We start from the raw sequence: 17,655 nt of genomic DNA on the forward strand, positions 1-17,655 counted from the left end.
TTTCCTCACCAGGAGATGTTCCACTCCCTCCATCCCCTTGGTGCCTCTGCCCTGGACTCTCTCCAGCAGTTCCCTGTCCTTCTGGAACTGAGGGGCCCAGAACTGGACACAAGATTCCAGATGTGGCCTCCCCAGGGCACAGAGGGGGAGCAGAACCTCTCTGGACCTACTGACCACCCCCTTCTCATTCCCCCCAGGTGCCATTGGCCTCCTTGGCCACGTTGGTGGCTCCTGGGCATCCTTCCAGCACCCCCAGGGCCCTTTCCCCTTCTCTGCTCTCCAGTCCCCACCCTGTCCTGGTTTTTGGGGTTGGTTTTTTCCCAGCTGTCAGACTCCACATGAAATTTCTCCCTGCCCAACTCTCCAGTCTCTCCAGGTCCCTGTGAGTGGAATTCTTGCCTTGCAAAGGATGGGAGGTGGGAAGCTGGGAGATGTTTCCAGGGAGCTCTGGTTCTTCCCTGGCAAACCAGTGGGATGAGGACATGGCAGGGATGGTCCCATGCAGAGAAATATTTGGGATGGTGGAAATGAGGGAAGATTACAGTATTTTTTTTTTTTTTTCTCTTTCAGTTCAGGCTTCTTCCTGAGGTGGATCCATTAGGGACCATGTGGAGATGTTGTAGAGGATGCAGATATTTAACTCCTTAACAAGAGAAGGGAAAGAAGGGGGGTGAGAAAAGGGCTGAAGGCATCTTGGGGCTTTCTTTCCACCTTCAGGAGTTTGGGTGGAGGAAATGAGAGTGGGGGTTCCCTCCCAGAGCTCTGAGGCTCAGGTTTGGATCTCAGAGCATCCTCCCCTCAGCAGGTGGCCACAGAAAAAGAGTTTCATGGTTTAGGGGGACATTGGTGGCTCCTGGGCACCCTTCCAGCACCCCCAGGGCCCTTTCCCCTTCTCTGCTCTCCAGTCCCCACCCTGTCCTGGTTTTTGGGGTTGGTTTTTTCCCAGCTGTCAGACTCCACATGAAATTTCTCCCTGCCCAACTCTCCAGTCTCTCCAGGTCCCTGTGAGTGGAATTCTTGCCTTGCAAAGGATGGGAGGTGGGAAGCTGGGAGATGTTTCCAGGGAGCTCTGGTTCTTCCCTGGCAAAGCAGTGGGATGGGGACATGGCAGGGATGGTCCCATGGCAGAGAATATTTGGGATGGTGGAAATGAGGGAAGATTACAGCATTTTTTTTTCAGTCCAGATGGATCCATGAGGGACCATGTGGAGATGTTGTAGAGGATGCAGATATTTAACTCCTAAAAAACAGAAGGGAAAGAGAACGGGGGTGAGAAAAGGGCTGAAGGCATCTTGGGGCTTTCTTTCCACCTTCAGGAGTTTGGGTGGAGGAAATGAGAGTGGGGGTTCCCTCCAGAGCTCTGAGGCTCAGGGTTGGATCTCAGAGCATCCTCCCCTCAGCAGGTGGCCACAGAAAAAGATTTTCATGGTTTAGGGGGACATTGGTGGCTCCTGGGCACCCTTCCAGCACCCCCAGGGCCCTTTCCCCTTCTCTGCTCTCCAAGAACTCAGTGTCCTTCGTTTAAATGTTGAAAACCTAAAAGTAAAAAAAACCTGATTTACCCCAGAGCATCCCCTCCCTGCTCTCCTCTCCCCATCACAGCACAAGTGATGAGGCCACTTCAGGTTTCCCTTTTTTTTTTTTTACCCAGAGCAGCCAAGAGAAATCCTTCCTAAATAAAATCCTTCCTAAATAAAAATCCTTCCTAAATAAAACTCCTTCCTATATAAAAATCCTTCCTAAATAACAAGCAGTTGACAATCAGCCTTGCACAGATTTTTGGGAAGCAAACCCCTGGATGCCACCTGCTTTCCTGCTGTTCCACTTGCTCCTTTTCCATTTTTAATCCCAGCTGATGAGGGGGATTCCTCATCCCTCCACTGCTGCCCCCAACCTCTCCAGTTCTTGGGGTTGTTCCTCCCCAGACTCCAATTTTGTTGGAATTCATTAAATTTCTCTCCTTGGTGCCACCCAAACACCCCCAGATGACTTTGTTTTCTCTGGGGAAGAAAACACTCTGGGATTTGGGGAGGATTGGGGTTTATCCATTTTTTTTCCAAGTTTTGGGCTGGTTGTGATTTGGTTTTTTTTTATTTTTTCTTGGGGGGGGGGGGGATAAATGGGTGGCAGCAGCCACCTGAGGAGCCAGATTATTCTATTTTTAATCCCATCTGATGAGGGGGATTCCTCATCCCTCCACTGCTGTCCCCAACCTCTCCAGTTCTTGGGGTTGTTCCTCCCCAGATTCCAATTTTGTTGGAATTCATTAAATTTCTCTCCTTGGTGCCACCCAAACATCCCCAGGTGGCTTTGTTTTCCTCTGGGGAAGAAAACAGTCTGGGATTTGGGAGGATTGGGGTTTATCCATTTTTTTTTCCAAGTTTTGGGCTGGTTGTGATTTGGTTTTTTTTTATTTTTTCTTGGGGGGGGGGGGGTAAATGGGTGGCAGCAGCCACCTGAGGAGCCAGATTATTCTAATTTTTAATCCCAGCAGATGAAGGGGATTCCTCATCCCTCCACTGCTGTCCCCAACCTCTCCAGTTCTTGGGGTTGTTCCTCCCCAGACTCCAATTTTGTTGGAATTCATCCAATTTTTCCCTGTGGTGCCACCCAAACACCCCAGGTGACTTTGTTTTCCTCTGGGAAGAAAACACTCTGGGATTTGGGGAGGATTGGGGTTTATCCATTTTTTTTTCCAAGCTTTGGGCTGATTGTGATTTGGGTTTTTTTCTTTTTTTTTTTTGGGGGGTGGAGGATAAATGAGTGGCAGCAGCCACCTGAGGAGCCAGGGGGTTGTTTCCAGCTGGCAAAAGGGGAGGATGCAACGTGGGAATGGGCTTGGCCCCTCTCCCAGAGGAGCCAAAACCATGGATTTCCCCCCTCTCCTGTTTTCCATGGTGCTGCTCAGAGAAAGAGAAGGAATCTGAAACTTCCAGGGGGGTTGTTACAGCAGGAAGCTGCCACAGAGTGGTGGCTCAGTGCCTGGGGATCTCAGCTGCAGCCCAACCCCTGGCTTTTGGGTGGGAATGGAGGATTTTGGAAACACTTCCCACCTCTCAGGATTTCCCCTGGGGGTTTCCTCTGGTTCTGCTGCTGCAGAGGCAGAGAAGTTCTGGGGGTTTGGAACCTGGGGACAGCTGGGAGGACACCCCAACATCTGCTCTTTGTCCTGCTGACACAAATCTCCTGTTGGGAAAGGGCAAATCCTTGGCTTGCTTGGGGATGAGACCCCAAAGTGGGCTCTTAAAAGCCCCCCAAGTTTCTCTGGAGGCACAACATAGAATCAGAATTTTCAGAGCTGGAGGGACCCAAAAGCTCCTCCAGTCCCAACCCCTGGATGTGCAGGGACCCCTCCCACAGCCCAGGTTGCTCCAAGCCCCATCCAACCTGGGCTGAGACACTGCCAGGGATGGGGCAGCACAGCTTCCTTGGGCACCCTGGGACAGGGGCTCAGCACCCTCACCCCAAACAATTTCTCCCTCCCCAAGATCTCCTCTCCATCTCCCCTCTTGCAGCTGGAAACCCTTCCCCCTCATCCCATCCCTCCAGGCCCTTGTCCCAAGTCCCTCCCCAGCTTTCCTGGAGCCCCTTCAGGACCTGGAAGATGCTCCAAGGGCTCCCCAGAACCTTCTCCCTCTCCCTCTCCTTCTCCTTCTCCTTCTCCTTCTCCTTCTCCTTCTCCTTCTCCTCCTTCTCCTTCTCCTTCTCCTTCTCCTCCTTCTCCTTCTCCTTCTCCTCCTTCTCCTTCTCCTTCTCCTTCTCCTTCTCCTCCTTCTCCTTCTCCTTCTCCTTCTCCTTCTCCTCCTTCTCCTTCTCCTTCTCCTTCTCCTTCTCCTTCTTCTCTTCTTTTCTCTTCCTCTCCTCTCCTCCAGACTGAACACCCCCAACTCTCTCAACCTGTTCCAGGCTCTCCCCACCCTCAAATTCCAGAATTTCTTCCCATCTCCAACCTCAATCTCCCCTTTCTCTCCACGTTTTAAGCCATTTCCCTTCTCCTCTCCCTACCCCCCGTGTCCAAAGCCCTCCCCCAGCTTTCTTCATAGAATCAGAGAATTTTCAGGGTTGGAAGGGACCTTCCAGCTCCTCCAGTTCCAACCCCTGGATGTGCAGGGACCCCTCCCACAGCCCAGGTTGCTCCAAGCCCCATCCCTTCCCTTTCAATCTTCCAGGGATGGGGAATCTTCCAGCACCTCTCTGGACAACCTGTGCCAGGCTCTCACCACCCTCCTGGTGAAGAACTTCTTCCTCACTTCCAATCTCCATCTCCCCTCCTCCAGTTTGAATCCATTCCCCATGTCCTGTCCCTCCCTGACATCCTCACAAGTCCCTCCCCAGCTTTCCTGGAGCCCCTTCAGATCTATGAAGGTTGCTCTGAGCTCTCCTTGGAGCCTTCTCCTCTCCAGACTCAACAACCCAACTCTCTCAGTGTCCTCACTCCAGAGCTCTCTCAGCATCCTCTGATCATCAGCATTGGGCATCTCAGGGGCTCAGCACATCCCAGCAGTGCTCCCAACATCCTCCACCCCTGCAGGAGACAAGTGCAGAGAGAAATGTTAAATTTAGAGCTGGTTTTCATGCTGTGCCCAAGGAGGGAGGAGAAACCCAAGGGAGCATCCCAGGTGTGACCCTTGGCACCCCCATCCTGAGCCCCCAGGGGGATATTTGACATCAGTCACTTGGGAAATGAAATCACCAGGACTCAGCTTCACAAAAAAAAACCAAAAAACCAAAAAACAAAGCCAACAATCCCCCCACAAATATCTCACCCAGCAATGAGCGTGCTGAGGCGCCAAGGAGAGGATGTGTAGGTCCCCCTCTTGGTGTCAATCCCTGAGGAATTTTAACTCCCCCCTCCTCCCAGCCACCCTCACTCTCCCCCTGTCCCCAAGTCCTCCTTTTCTGAAAAAATTAAAACCTTAAAACCGAGGCACCGAGCTGCCAGCGCGTCCTAAAAGCTGCGAGGGGCCCTGAGGAGCCCCCAGGCCATGGCGGGAGGACGAGCCTGAGGTGAGAGTGGGCCAAGGCCCGGCCCCCCCGCTCTCCCCTCCTCTCCTAGGCGGACCTGGCGACTACGGGAGCCCGGGCATCGTCTCCCGGAGCCGGGAAGAGGCCCCGGGTGCCTCTGGAGCTCCACTTTGTGGGGTCGGGATGGGGACAGCCCCTCCGCGGCCTGCGGCCTCCCCTCAGCCTACGCGGACTACAACTCCCAGCATGCCCCGCGGCACTACAGCTCCCGGCACGCCGAACTACAGCTCCCGGCGTGCCTTGCGGCGCCGCGCCCCTCCGCACTACAGCTCCCAGCGGGCAGCGCGCCGTCACCACGCTTCCCAGCATGCCCCGCGCCCGCCCGGGCCCTGTCTCCTTCCCTCCCCGCCCTTGCGGACTACATTACCCAGCGTGCCCCGCGGCGGGCGGCCGCTGTTGGGCCGTGGCGGCTACGCGCGGGGCATGCTGGGAGCTGTAGTCCTGGCGGCTCCTGTAACGGTCCCGCTGGTGGTACTCCCCCCCCTTTCCCACACACACACACACTCACACACACACAGTCACACTCACTCACACACACCACACACCACACACACACACAACCCCAACCCCTCCCGCCCTCCGCCCCCCCGCCGCCCGCCGCCGCCGCCGCCGCCCCCTCCCCCACCGGCTGCGGGCAGAGCAGGAGCCGCGGAGCAGGCAGCGGGAGGAGGGGGAGCAGCGCGACCGCACCGGCACTGGGGACTCCACCACCCGAGCGGCCGCAGGTGAGGGGGGGACACCCCCAGAGGGCGACGCTGAGGGGAGCTGGGGGGGGGGGAGAGAGAGAGAGAGGAGGATGTGAGGCAGCGGGTGACAGCGGAGGAGGAGGGGAATGGGGGGGTGGGGGGGGTGCGTGGGCTGCGAGCCCCCCACATCCCGGAGGGGACAGGGCCGGGGGAGCATCCTCTGGGGACGGGGCTTTGCTTGACCCCCCCCACACACACACCCGTCCTTCCGAGGGTCACCCGTGAGAGAAGAAGAGCCCGGGGCGATGGGAAGGGGGAGACCACCGCCCTCGGGAGGGAGAGACCGGCCCCGGAGCCCCTCTCCTCCCCACGGCCCCCTCGGAGCCGCTTTCCCCCCTCGGAGCCGCTTTCCCCCCTCAGAGCCGCTTTCCCCCCTCAGAGCCTGTTGCAACCCCCCACCCCCCGACTTTGTTGTGTCCCCCCCACGTTCCCCTCCCCGAGCCTGTTACCCCCTTTCTGGAGCCCATTTGCCCCCCCTCAGAACCTGTTGCCCCCCTCAGAGCCTCTTTCCCCCTCAGCTCCCATTTTCCCCCCTCAGCTCCTCTGTTCCCACCCCTCATCTCATCTTTTCCCCCCTCATCTCATCTTTTCCCCCCTCATCTCCCGTTTTCCCCCCTCATCTCTTTTTCCCCCCTCATCTCCTCTTCTCCCCCCTCATCCCCTTTCTCCGCATCTCCTGTATTCCCCCTTCATCTCCTCTTTTCCCCCCTCATCTTTTCCCCCCCTTCATCTCTTTTCCCCCCTCATCTTTTCCCCCCCTTCATCTCTTTTCCCCCCTCATCTTTTCCCCCCCCTTCATCTCTTTTCCCCCCTCATCTCCCCTTTTCCCCCCCTCATCTCCCCTTTTCCCCCCCTCATCTCCCCATTTCCCCCCTCATCTCCCCATTTCCCCCCTCATCTCCCCATTTCCCCCCTCATCTCCCCTTTCCCCCCTCATCTCCCCATTTCCCCCCTCATCTCCCCATTTCCCCCCTCATCTCCCCTTTTCCCCCCTCATCTCCCCTTTTCCCCCCTCATCTCCCCTTTTCCCCCCTCATCTCCCCATTTCCCCCCTCATCTCCCCTTTTCCCTCTCATCTCCCATTTCCTCCCTCATCTCCCATTTCCCCCCTCATCTCCCCATTTCCCCCCTCATCTCCCCATTTCCCCCCTCATCTCCCATTTCCCCCCTCATCTCCCCATTTCCCCCCTCATCTCCCCTTTCCCCCCTCATCTCCCCTTTCCCCCCCTCATCTCCCCATTTCCCCCCCTCATCTCCCCTTTTCCCCCTCATCTCCCCATTTCCCCCCTCATCTCCCCATTTCCCCCCTCATCTCCCCATTTCCCCCCTCATCTCCCCATTTCCCCCCTCATCTCCCCATTTCCCCCCTCATCTCCCCATTTCCCCTCCTCATCTCCCATTTCCCCCCTCATCTCCCCATTTCCCCCCTCATCTCCCCATTTCCCCCCTCATCTCCCCATTTCCCCCCTCATCTCCCCTTTTCCCCCCTCATCTCCCCATTTCCCCCCTCATTTCCCCATTTCCCCCCTCATATCCCATTTTCCCCTCATCTCCCATTTCCCCCCCCTCAGCCTCGATGGCTTCAGCCCCCCAGGGAACATTTGTGCTGGATACCCCCAGATCTCATCCTGGGGGGGCCCAGCCATGGTCAGGGGGTCCTGGGGGACCCACATTTTCCCTCATCCACCTCCTTTCCGAGGCGTTTGGGTTGGGGGAGAACCCACAGAGGAGCCACCACCACCAGGTCCAAGCCAAGTTTCACCTTCTCCTGGTGCAGAAGAAGGGAAATGGAGCACCCAGGTGATTTTTTTTTTAATTTTTTTTATTTTTTAAATTCTTCTTCACTTGTCTCAACCCTCAGGAGGTGGTCGGTGTTGGGAGGGGGGGTGTTTACCCCCCCCCCCCAAAAAAAAAAAAAATTATCCAGAGGGGCACATGGGGGGTGAGGACAGCGATGATGTTGGGAATATTAAGGAGCCCGCCAGCAACTTGATGGGATGGGAAGGGATGAGTTGTGGCCACGTCCCCCCCCTCTCCATGTCCCACTCCCCTTTGCTGGGGGGGGGTGGTTTAAAATGAGAGGTTTTGAGGAGAAAGGGGGGGATGTCAGCATTGTGCAACATCTGTGGGCTGCAGGCAGAGCGCGGGAGGCTGTGAAATGTAAGGCAGCTTTATTTTTCTCTCTCTTAAATCCTGTAGTTGATTGTTTGGTTTTTTTTTATGGAAGGGCTGCTTATTTTCTTCTTTTTTTTTTTTTGGTAATAATTGCCTGGATATTTTTCCTCTCGGCGTTGTGGTTTTCAGGGCAGTGAAGTCCATTGCTGTCTGGTGGGTTAATAACACCAGAAAGCTGCTGAGCTTCAGCCCTCTCCAGAAAGCAGAGGAGCCCTGAAGTATTGGAAATGAAATAAATATTCCCTCTCAAAAAAAAAAAAAAAGGTTTTGTACTGTGTGGGATTTTGGGGGGGATTTTTTTACCTCTTCCCTCCCCCCCTCTGCAGATCATGATAAGCTTTCAGGTTACAGCTTGTATTTCCAGAGACTGAATTTCTGTCAAAAGGCATTCATTTAGTGCTGAATACTGACAAATGTAGAAAAATGAGCAGGTTGAGTGGTTGATTTTTTTTTTTTTCTTCCCTTCTCCTGGACAAAGAAATGTTGTACTAACCAGAAAGGAACCCCAAGTGATTCTATTTCTGTTTTAACCAAAATATGATTTAAAATGCAGTGGTATGTTTATTCTTGCTGTTAAATAGTGACGGAGGAAGCGAGGGTTTTTTTTTTTTTTTTATTATTTTTTTTTTTAAGGAATGTGAATGATGGAAACATCTTTAGGGAAACGTTTTGCTGGACTTGATTGCATCAAGTGCATTATTTCATGAAATGTTAACTGTGAAGTGGTTGTTGATTAGAACTCAAATTGAGGAGGGATGTTGAGCAACGTAAAGAAAAAGGAAATTAGTACTGAGGGGCCAGATGCTTTTCTTCTTTTTTTTTTTTTTTTAAGTTCTTTCTGATTTTGAATTTTAACTGTTTCATGGATTCTCTTGACCTTTATGATTTTTATCCCCCCTCCCCCAGCCAACAACTATGGTCTGAATATTTAGTGTTGCTAGATGTATGTTGTCATTAGGAAGACTGACAGCAGTTAGCAATGGGTATATTAAATATCTATTAAATCTGATTAACTTTTGTTCTGGAAGTTACAAATATTAACTTATTGTGTTATGCATCTTAACTTTTTTTTTTTTTTTTTCTTTAAAACCAAAGCAAATATTTACATTTTCCAGGAGGAATTTCTCTCCCCCAAATGATGTGCTTAGAGTGGTCCTTCATTTTAGTGGATGTGTGCTCAGTATTTCAGATATTATTGTTCAGATGCATGGGGTTTTTTTGGTTTTTTTGTATATTATTTGATTGATTTAGATTCCTGGCTGTTAGTAAAGACCCTTTTTAAAAATTTTTTTTTGGAGTGGTACATGGGGAACCCTTCTCCTTTGGAACAAAGGGCTTGGAAGCAAAATGACTGCGTGGCAAGAAGGTGTTTTGAACTTGTTTAGGAATGAGAGAGATTGCTTGGAGTCAGAAACCTCAATGGTGCCATGAAAAGAACCCTAAATGCACCCAGACTGCCTGAGAATTAACACGAAATCATTATGGGATGCATCCTTTCAGAGAGCACCTATTTTAAAGGGTTTTTTTTTTTGATCTTAGGTGGGAATCATCAGTCAAATTCAGTGCTAAGTCTGCATTGCGGCAGGTGAACTATTTAGGGATTTCTGAAGCCCCTCTTGGCAGTGAAGTTTTTCTGCTCCCCTCCTCCAGCAACCCACCACAGGGACAACAGGAAAATCCTGGAGGGAAAGGTGCTGGGGCTCTTGGTGCTGCTGAAAACATTTCTCAGGCGAGTGAAAACCCTTTGGAGAAGCATTCCTGAGAAAGGCCTTCAGTCTGCTCTCAATTGAGAGCGTAATTAAAACGATAATTAAATAGGGTCTAAATTTAATTATCTGTCTAGAAGAGCATGTGAACCTTGGGTTGGACGTGTAGGTGGAAATGCAGCTGCTTGAGGCAAGGGAAATGTGTGTTTAATCCAGGTTTTGGTAAGTTTTCTGAGGTGATATCCATGAGGTTGTGTCACAGACAGATTGGCATCAATCTCCTTTTCTGAGAAATGGGACATTGGCAGCTGGGATGGGGCTTCTGGGTTACCAAGTGCTCCCTTCCATGAAAGCCAGCAACCATGGCATAAACATAATTTAATCTTATTTTCACCCCAGGCATTTTCCTGCTGCTGCCTGGGGCAGAGGAGCATTTTCAGACCTTTCAAACCTCCACGTTTCCCCCCATGAACTCTCCACAGGTTTCCAGCTCTCAAGTAGGCTGGTGGCCATTGATGAGGCCATCAAAAGGGAGCCACAACTTTTACATTTTCTTTTCTGAAATGTGTGTTTGATCCAGGTTGGGGTCAGTTTTTGGTAAGTTTTCTGAGGTGATATCCATGAGGTTGTGTCAGACAGTTTGGCATCAATCTCCTTTTTTGAGAAATGGGACATTGGCAGCTGGGATGGGGCTCCTGGGTTACCATGGCATAGACATAATTTAATCTTATTTTCAGCCCAGGCATTTTCCTGCTGCTGCCTGGGGCAGAGGAGCATTTTCAGACCTTTCAAACCTCCACGTTTCCCCCCATGAACTCTCCACAGATTTCCAGCTCACAAGCAGGTTGGTGGCCGTTGATGAGGCCATCAAAAGGGAGCCACAACTTTTACATTTTCTTTTCTGAAATGTGTGTTTTATCCAGGTTAGGGTCTGTTTCTGGTAAGTTTTCTGAGGTGATATCCATGAGGATGTGTCTTGGGTCAGACAGGACAGATTGGCATCAATCTCCTTTTCTGAGAAATGGGACATTGGCAGCTGGGATGGGGCTCCTGGGTTACCATGGCATAAACATAATTTAATCTTATTTTCAGCCCAGGCATTTTCCTGCTGCTGCCTGGGGCAGAGGAGCATTTTCAGACCTTTCAAACATTTCAAACCTTTCCACGTTTCCCCCCATGAACTCTCCACAGATTTCCAGCTCTCAAGTAGGCTGGTGGCTGTTGATGAGGCCATCAAAAGGGAGCCACAACTTTTAGATTTTCTTCTCTGAGCTCACTTTTTCCTTCAGTCTGGATTAGGATCTTCCATTTATCTTCCAGCCATGGCTTTTGGGCTCGATTGTCTCTGCAGAGGCCCCTGATTTCCCTTTCCGCAGCTCAAGGGCTCCCTGTACTTTCTGTTTCCTCTGCAATTCATGAAAAAAAAAAAAGAAAAAAATCACTTCTTGAAACTGCCACGTTCTTCACTGTGCCTTTTGGTCCCAAATTGACTCTCCTGGTGCTGGCTGACAGCACAGCTGGATGGTGCTGCTCTTGGTTTTTTTTTTTTTTCCTGTAGACAGTTGAGTGTTGTTTCCTCGTGGGGTGGAGGTGCTTGGGTTGACCCTTGTCACGTGCAATGTCCAGGTGCCAACCTCCTCCTCCCAATTCTGGGATGACAAAGAAGTTTTTGAGACATCCCTCTGGAGAATTGTTGTTATTAGGCAGCCTGCTCGGGGAGGAGTGGCCCTCAGGGTGCAAATGAGGTAATTTTGGTCCAGCACCCTCTTTGACTTATTTGCAGGTGATTGCGTGTGGCTGGGAAGAAGCTGTCTGCAAAGGAGAGGCTCAGGGTTATTCATAGAATCCCAGACTGGTTTGGGTTGGAAAGGACCTTCAAGATCCAACCCCCCTGGATGTGCAGGGACCCCTCCCACAGCCCAGGTTGCTCCAAGCCCCATCCAACCTGGGCTGAGACACTGCCAGGGATGGGGCAGCCACAGCTTCCTTGGGCACCCTGGGACAGGGGCTCAGCACCCTCAAATTCAAGAATTTTTTCCTAATACCTAATGTAAATCTCCCCTCTTTCAACTTGAAACCTCTCCCTGTCATCCCATCCCTCCATGCTCTTTTTCAAAGTCCCTTCCTAACGTGTTCCAGGGTCTCACCAGCCTCAAATTAAAGAATTTCTTCCTAAGATTTTCTCTCAATTTCTCCTCTCTTCCAGTTTGAAACCCTTCCCTCTCATCCCATCCCTCCAGGCCCTTGTCCAAAGTCCCTCCCCAGCTTTCCTGGAGCCCCTTCAGGCACTGGAAGATGCTCCAAGGGCTCCCCAGAACCTTCTCCTCTCCAGACTGAACACCCCCAACTCTCTCCTGGCTCTCCCCACCCTCAAATTCCACAATTTCTTCCCCATCTCCAACCTCAATCTCCCCTTTCTCTCCAAGTTTTAACCCATTTCCCTTCTCCTCTCCCTACCCCCCCGTGTCCAAAGCCCTCCCCCAGCTTTCTTGGAGCCCCTTCAGATATTGGAAGGTTGCTCTGAGCTCACCTGGGAGCCTCCTCTTCTCCAGGCTGAACAACCCCAATCCCTCAGCCTGGCTTCCCAGGGAGCTGCTCAGCCCTCTGAGCATTTAAGTGGCTCCTCTGGACACCTTCCAGGAGCTCTGTGTCCTTCTGATGCTGGGGACTCCACAACTGGACACAGGACTCCAGGGGGGGTCTCAGCAGAGCAGAGCAGAGGGGGAGAATCCCCTCCCTCAATGCTCTCTGGGCTTCTGCTGATGCCCCCAGGACCTGGGGGGGTTCTGGGCTCCAAGCTCACTTTGGTGGCTCCTGAAAAAGCTCATGAAGGACCCCCAAATCCTTCTCCTCAGGGCTCCTCTCCATCCTTTCTCCTCCCAACCTCTGTTTGTGCTCAGGATTGCCTCCACCCAGGTGCAGAACCTTGCACTTGGACTTGAACCTTCACCCTGCTTTCATTTCTGAATGTACCATGATCTTTCTCAGCAATCAGCCTCAATTCCACTGCTTAGAATCCATAAATCACCTTCTCCAGTCCATAGAAATATTGGATCAAAAACGAGTGAGTGAAAAAAGGTTTCTCCTTGTATTCTGTGGTATTTTTCCACATGGCATAATCAGCATTTTTTTTTTTCTTGTTGATTTTAAACTCAAATCGATCGATCCCGTCGGATGTTTCTGAGCCCCTCTGAGCTCTTGTGCAACTCTTCAGTAAATAGATGAAGATTTTTGACTTGGTGACAATAAATACATTCCACCTAGCCCTTTTTTTTACCTCTTGATGGTCTTTTAACTCCTTGAATGAAAAAAATATTGCCTCTTCATCTGTCACTTTTTTGAACTGGGAATAAATTTTCAAGAATTACTTCTGTGGGACTTGACTACCTGCCAGTCAAACAGCTGCTGTTCTCCAGAGGTGTCTAAATTGTGTTACTTTCTTGTTCCTTCCACTCCACTGAATCTTTCTGTTCCTGGTTTTGAGTTTAAAACATTGGTGTCACTAAATACAAGAGGAAAATGTCAGTGTCAGTGCTGTGTTTATTTGTGCAAATCCATCTAAACTTGGTTTCTTGAGGAGATAAGGATGATGGGATCATACCATCCACCTGTCCACCAGTAATTCTGCTTTTTGGCCCAGCTTTCAAAGGACCATAGGTGTAGAAGACAATCCAGCTTTAAATTTAAAAAAAAAATTTGTGAAATTAGGCTGCTGGGCAGTCAGGTTTTGGAATAAGATGTGTAGGATCCCATATTTCCTATTGTTGTGTTCTGCTGTACTGGTGCTTTGCTGTGTCTGGTGGAAAGTTTTGCTGTGGGGTTTTATGTTGATTTTCTTGGTTTAAATTGGTAGCTAGAAAGAGAATTGTGAATTTTCAGGGTTTTTTTTTTGTTGGTGTGCTTTGGGATGGGCATCTGAATCCCAATCTGAATCAATTCCAGGTCCATCATTAAGATCCCACCCAAGGAAGATCCAGCATTTACTCTTCTGAGATTTTTGGAAGCCTCTGAGTATGAAGCCACTTTTTAAAACGCAGCTATTTTCTTGTTTTGGATTCCAAACAAGAACACCAATACACAAATCTGAGTAATTTCCAGAAAAGTTTAAAATTTTTAACTTCACTTGCATATGAGCATTTTGTGATTGATCTGTTTTCTCTTTCTCACTCAGTCTGAAAGCAGATGACACAGCTCCTCCTCCTTGTATTGAAGTAAACCTTCTATTTCTTCTTTTTCTCCTGTTGGAAAGGAAATGATGATGATATTTGTGGCTTAATACTTTATTTTGCCAAGAACCATACAGGGAATGAGGTTCTACTGAAGGTGGCAAACACATTGGTGTCCTCACAGCATGAGAGGGACATGAATAAGTTTTTCATAGAATCCTAGAATTGTCTGGGTTGGAAGGGAGCTCAGAGCTCCTCAAGTCCAACCCTTGATCCACTCCCCCCGTGGTTCCCAGCCCATGGCACTCAGTGCCACATCCAGGCTCTTTTGAAAGAGCTCCAGGGATGGAGGATCCACCCCTTCCCTGGGCAGCCCATTCCAATGCCTGATCCCCCTCTCCATCAAGAAATTCTTTCTCATGTCCAACCTAAACCTCCCCTGGCACAACTTGAGACCATGGCCTCTTGTCTTGCTGAGAGTTGCCTGGGAAAAGAGCCCAACCCCCCCCTGGCTCCAACCTCCTTTCAGGGACTTGGAGAGAGTGATGAGGTCTCCCCTGAGCCTCCTCTTCTCCAGCCTCAACACCCCCAGCTCCCTCAGCCCTTCCTCACAGCATTTCTGCTGGATCCCTTCACCAGCCCAGTTGCCTCCTTTGGACCTGCTCCAGCACCTCAAGCTCCTTCCTGAGCTCAGGGGCCCAGAACTGGACACAGGACTCAAGCTGTGGCCTCCCCAGAGCTGAGCACAGGGGCAGAATCCCTTCCCTGGACCTGCTGGCCACGCTCTTCCTCAGCCAGCCCAGGATGCCATTGGCCTTCTTGGCCACCTGGGCACACTGCTGCCTCCTCTTCAGCTTCCTGGCAATCCCAGCTCCCTTTCTGCCACTCTCTGCCCAGCCTGGAGCTCCCCATGGGGTTGTTTTACCAAGTTCTCCTGAGTTTTGCTGGCTGTGGATGTGCTGCAAACCCTGAGCTCTGCAGAGGAATTTCAAGTGACTGTGGATTTTCTGGGAGGAAAAAAAAATGTGGAGCTGTTGACTCCCTCCAGCACCAAACCAGTCAGGAGGTTATTACCATTGAATTTGGAAAAATCAGACGGAAAAAACATCTCCCTGTCCTCTGTTGGAGATGTTTTTTGGTATTTGACTGGACTTTTTCCTGTCTTTCCTTCATCTCCTTGAGTTTTCAGGCCAGGTTGGATGGGGCCTTGAGCAACCTGGACCTTCCCAAGGCCTTGAGCACTGGGAAGGTTTCCCTGCCCATGCAGGGGGTTTGGAACTAGATGATTTTTAAGGTCCTCTCCATCCCCAGCCATTCTCTGATTCTAAATGTTCACCTGGAAGGTGAGAAAATTAAAAGTCAGGGAGGAAAAATGGGATTTATCCTCCCTTTCATACAATAACCTTCTCACCAGGAAGATTAATGCTGAAGTGCTTTTTTAAGCTGAATATTTTTGCCTGCCTTGTCTTGGCAAGGGTGAGAGATTTTGGGAGGGTTACTGAAGAAAAGCTTAGAGTAATTCATGAGAGAAAAAGTACTAAAACTGGCAAGGAGAGAATAGATGCCATCGTGCTTCTTGGGCATGAGAATAATAAAGAATTATCTTTGATGAAATGGATAAAGATTGAAGATGGCAGCAAAAGTTAAAGCAGACCAGAACATCCCAGGTTCTGCAGCTCTTGGTTTGGTTTGGTTTTCTTGCTTTCAGTTTGCTGTGGAGCTCAATCACAAAGATCTGGCTCCTTTATGACATCCAACTCTTTAGTTTATCTGCCAGGAATGAAAGCCCAGTGTTTGGGTTTGGCTTTCTTTGCCAATTTCTCCATTTGATAACGTGTGGATTTTATCACTTTGATGGTGGAAATACACCCTGAAGACTAGGGAGAAGTTTAGAGAGCAGTCTGGGGTTTTTTTTCCCTGATTTATTTCCAGTTCTTGATCTTGTAGGCAATGACAGCTTGCTGCTTTCAGGGGTTTATGGGGTTATTCTTAAACTCCTAAGACTCTGCAGTCCCAATAGATAAATCTGTTCCTGTTCTGTGGGGCATCCTGGTCAACAGAAGGTATTGGATTTAATGGTTTCTCTGTCTGCTCACATATATATATTTTGGATTTTCCTTTTTTTTTTTTCTTTTTTTTTTTTTTTTTAATCTGAGACACCTTGTTTTGTATCACTGACCAGTGACAAGGCAGATCTCTGGAAAATGACTTTTAAAAATATCCTTAGATGGGTGGTACTTGGCTTAACTTCTTTCTCCAGCTACTTGACCCTAAAAAGGGTCCTTCAAACTGAAGGAAGTCTCCAAACATGTTTCATCTTCTCCTGCTATTCAGGTGGACAAATTAAGACCTTTTCTTTCAGTTGCTGATGATTTTTCAACCAAGATAAATGTTGTGTCTGTCCAGACAGACAACCTCTAAGGACTTATCCTCATAGAAAAATATTTTGCATTAAACTTGTGAGCATTTAGAAGGCAATGACTTTGGGACAGTTCCTCATTTATTCTACTGCAGTTTATTCTGCAAATAATTTTCTTCAGTTTCTTCTGGACTTTATGAAACATTTAATGGCTTTTGCAGGGCATTCCACATGTATTCCAGGCTCAGTGTTGTGTGGCAGGTAGAATAAGGGCTCCAGTTGGCCTTGTGGATGTTTGGAGGAGGAAATGCAGCTTGTCTGTCTGATCTGTGCCCTCCTCTTGTCCTGGAGCAGGGTAGTTTGGTCTGAAAGTGGTCATTTAGCCACAAGAACAGGGTCACCTCAGTGCTCTTGTGATGTTGGTCTTCTTTTCCTCTTCTCATAGAGCAAGAGAGGTGAAACCAAGGCCAGGAAAATTATTTAAAGCTCAGTTTTGCTCTTGATTTGACTTGCAGTCCCAACAGACTTTTTGAAGTCTTAAAATGCAGTGCCATAAATTTGAGAAATGACTTCTTTTTTTTTTTTTTTTTGCTGTAGCATCTGAATCCCAGCTGCTGAACTTCCCTGTGTAGCTGAGTCTTCTGAATATGCACTGATCTCATTTGGAAGCTCAATAAAATATTTCTTTTCAGAAGAAAGAACATAGATCAGTAACATACAGGCACAAAAATCAAAGTTGTAGGGAAGAGGTTTGAGTTGGGTTGGCTGCTTCTGCCATGGACTTGGTGGTGTGGATTTGTTCCCATCTGGGTTGCAGCTAGACTTAATTCTTTATTAATTCCTAGAGTTTGTTTTTACAAAAATGATTGTTAGTGTTATCATCAAAAAATAATACCTTAAATTGCTTTAAGCTTTGGGAGGTGCTGCTGGGAGTGTTTTACAGGGACTGGTTAACTCAAGTTTTGGCTGGCTTGTCACTCAAATCCCTCGTTTTGTCTTCCAGCCAACTTCTGAAGGAAAGGCACAAACCCCTCAGACTTCTGACTGCTTCTACACTGCCAGTTAGCAAAGTGTCCAGGCCCAACCACAGCACCACTGCAGGGCTGGAACAAGGGGTGACCTTTTCCTCTCTGCTGCTGACTCTGCCTAAATCTAAAAGCTAAATCATAGAATCATAGAATAGAATCCTGGAATTGTCTGGGTTGGAAGGGAGCTCAGAGCTCCTCAACTCCAACCCTTGATCCACTCCCCCCGTGGTTCCCAGCCCATGGCACTCAGTGCCACATCCAGGCTCTTTGGAAATATCTCCAGGGATGGAGAATCCACCCCTTCCCTGGGCAGCCCATTCCAATGCCTGATCCCCCTCTCCAGCAAGAAATTCTTTCTAATGTCCAACCTAAACCTCCCCTGGCACAACTTGAGACCATGGCCTCTTGTCTTGCTGAGAGTTGCCTGGGAAAAGAGCCCAACCCCCCCCT

At 49.7% G+C, this 17,655-nt stretch overlaps 1 protein-coding gene across 1 annotated transcript in view; it reads left to right on the forward strand.

Annotated features, from left to right (window-relative positions):
* The first annotated feature begins 5,510 nt into the window (after positions 1–5,510).
* Positions 5,511–17,655, forward strand: part of FAM168A (family with sequence similarity 168 member A) — a 200,625-nt gene continuing 188,480 nt past the window's right edge. The window contains exon 1 of the mRNA XM_071758941.1: positions 5,511–5,750. The gene's annotated coding sequence lies outside the window, so the exon portion shown is untranslated. The remainder of the gene's footprint in view (positions 5,751–17,655) is intronic.

The sequence above is a fragment of the Heliangelus exortis genome, chromosome 1 (assembly GCF_036169615.1).
Source record: "Heliangelus exortis chromosome 1, bHelExo1.hap1, whole genome shotgun sequence".
NCBI classification, from domain to species: Eukaryota; Metazoa; Chordata; class Aves; order Apodiformes; family Trochilidae; genus Heliangelus; species Heliangelus exortis.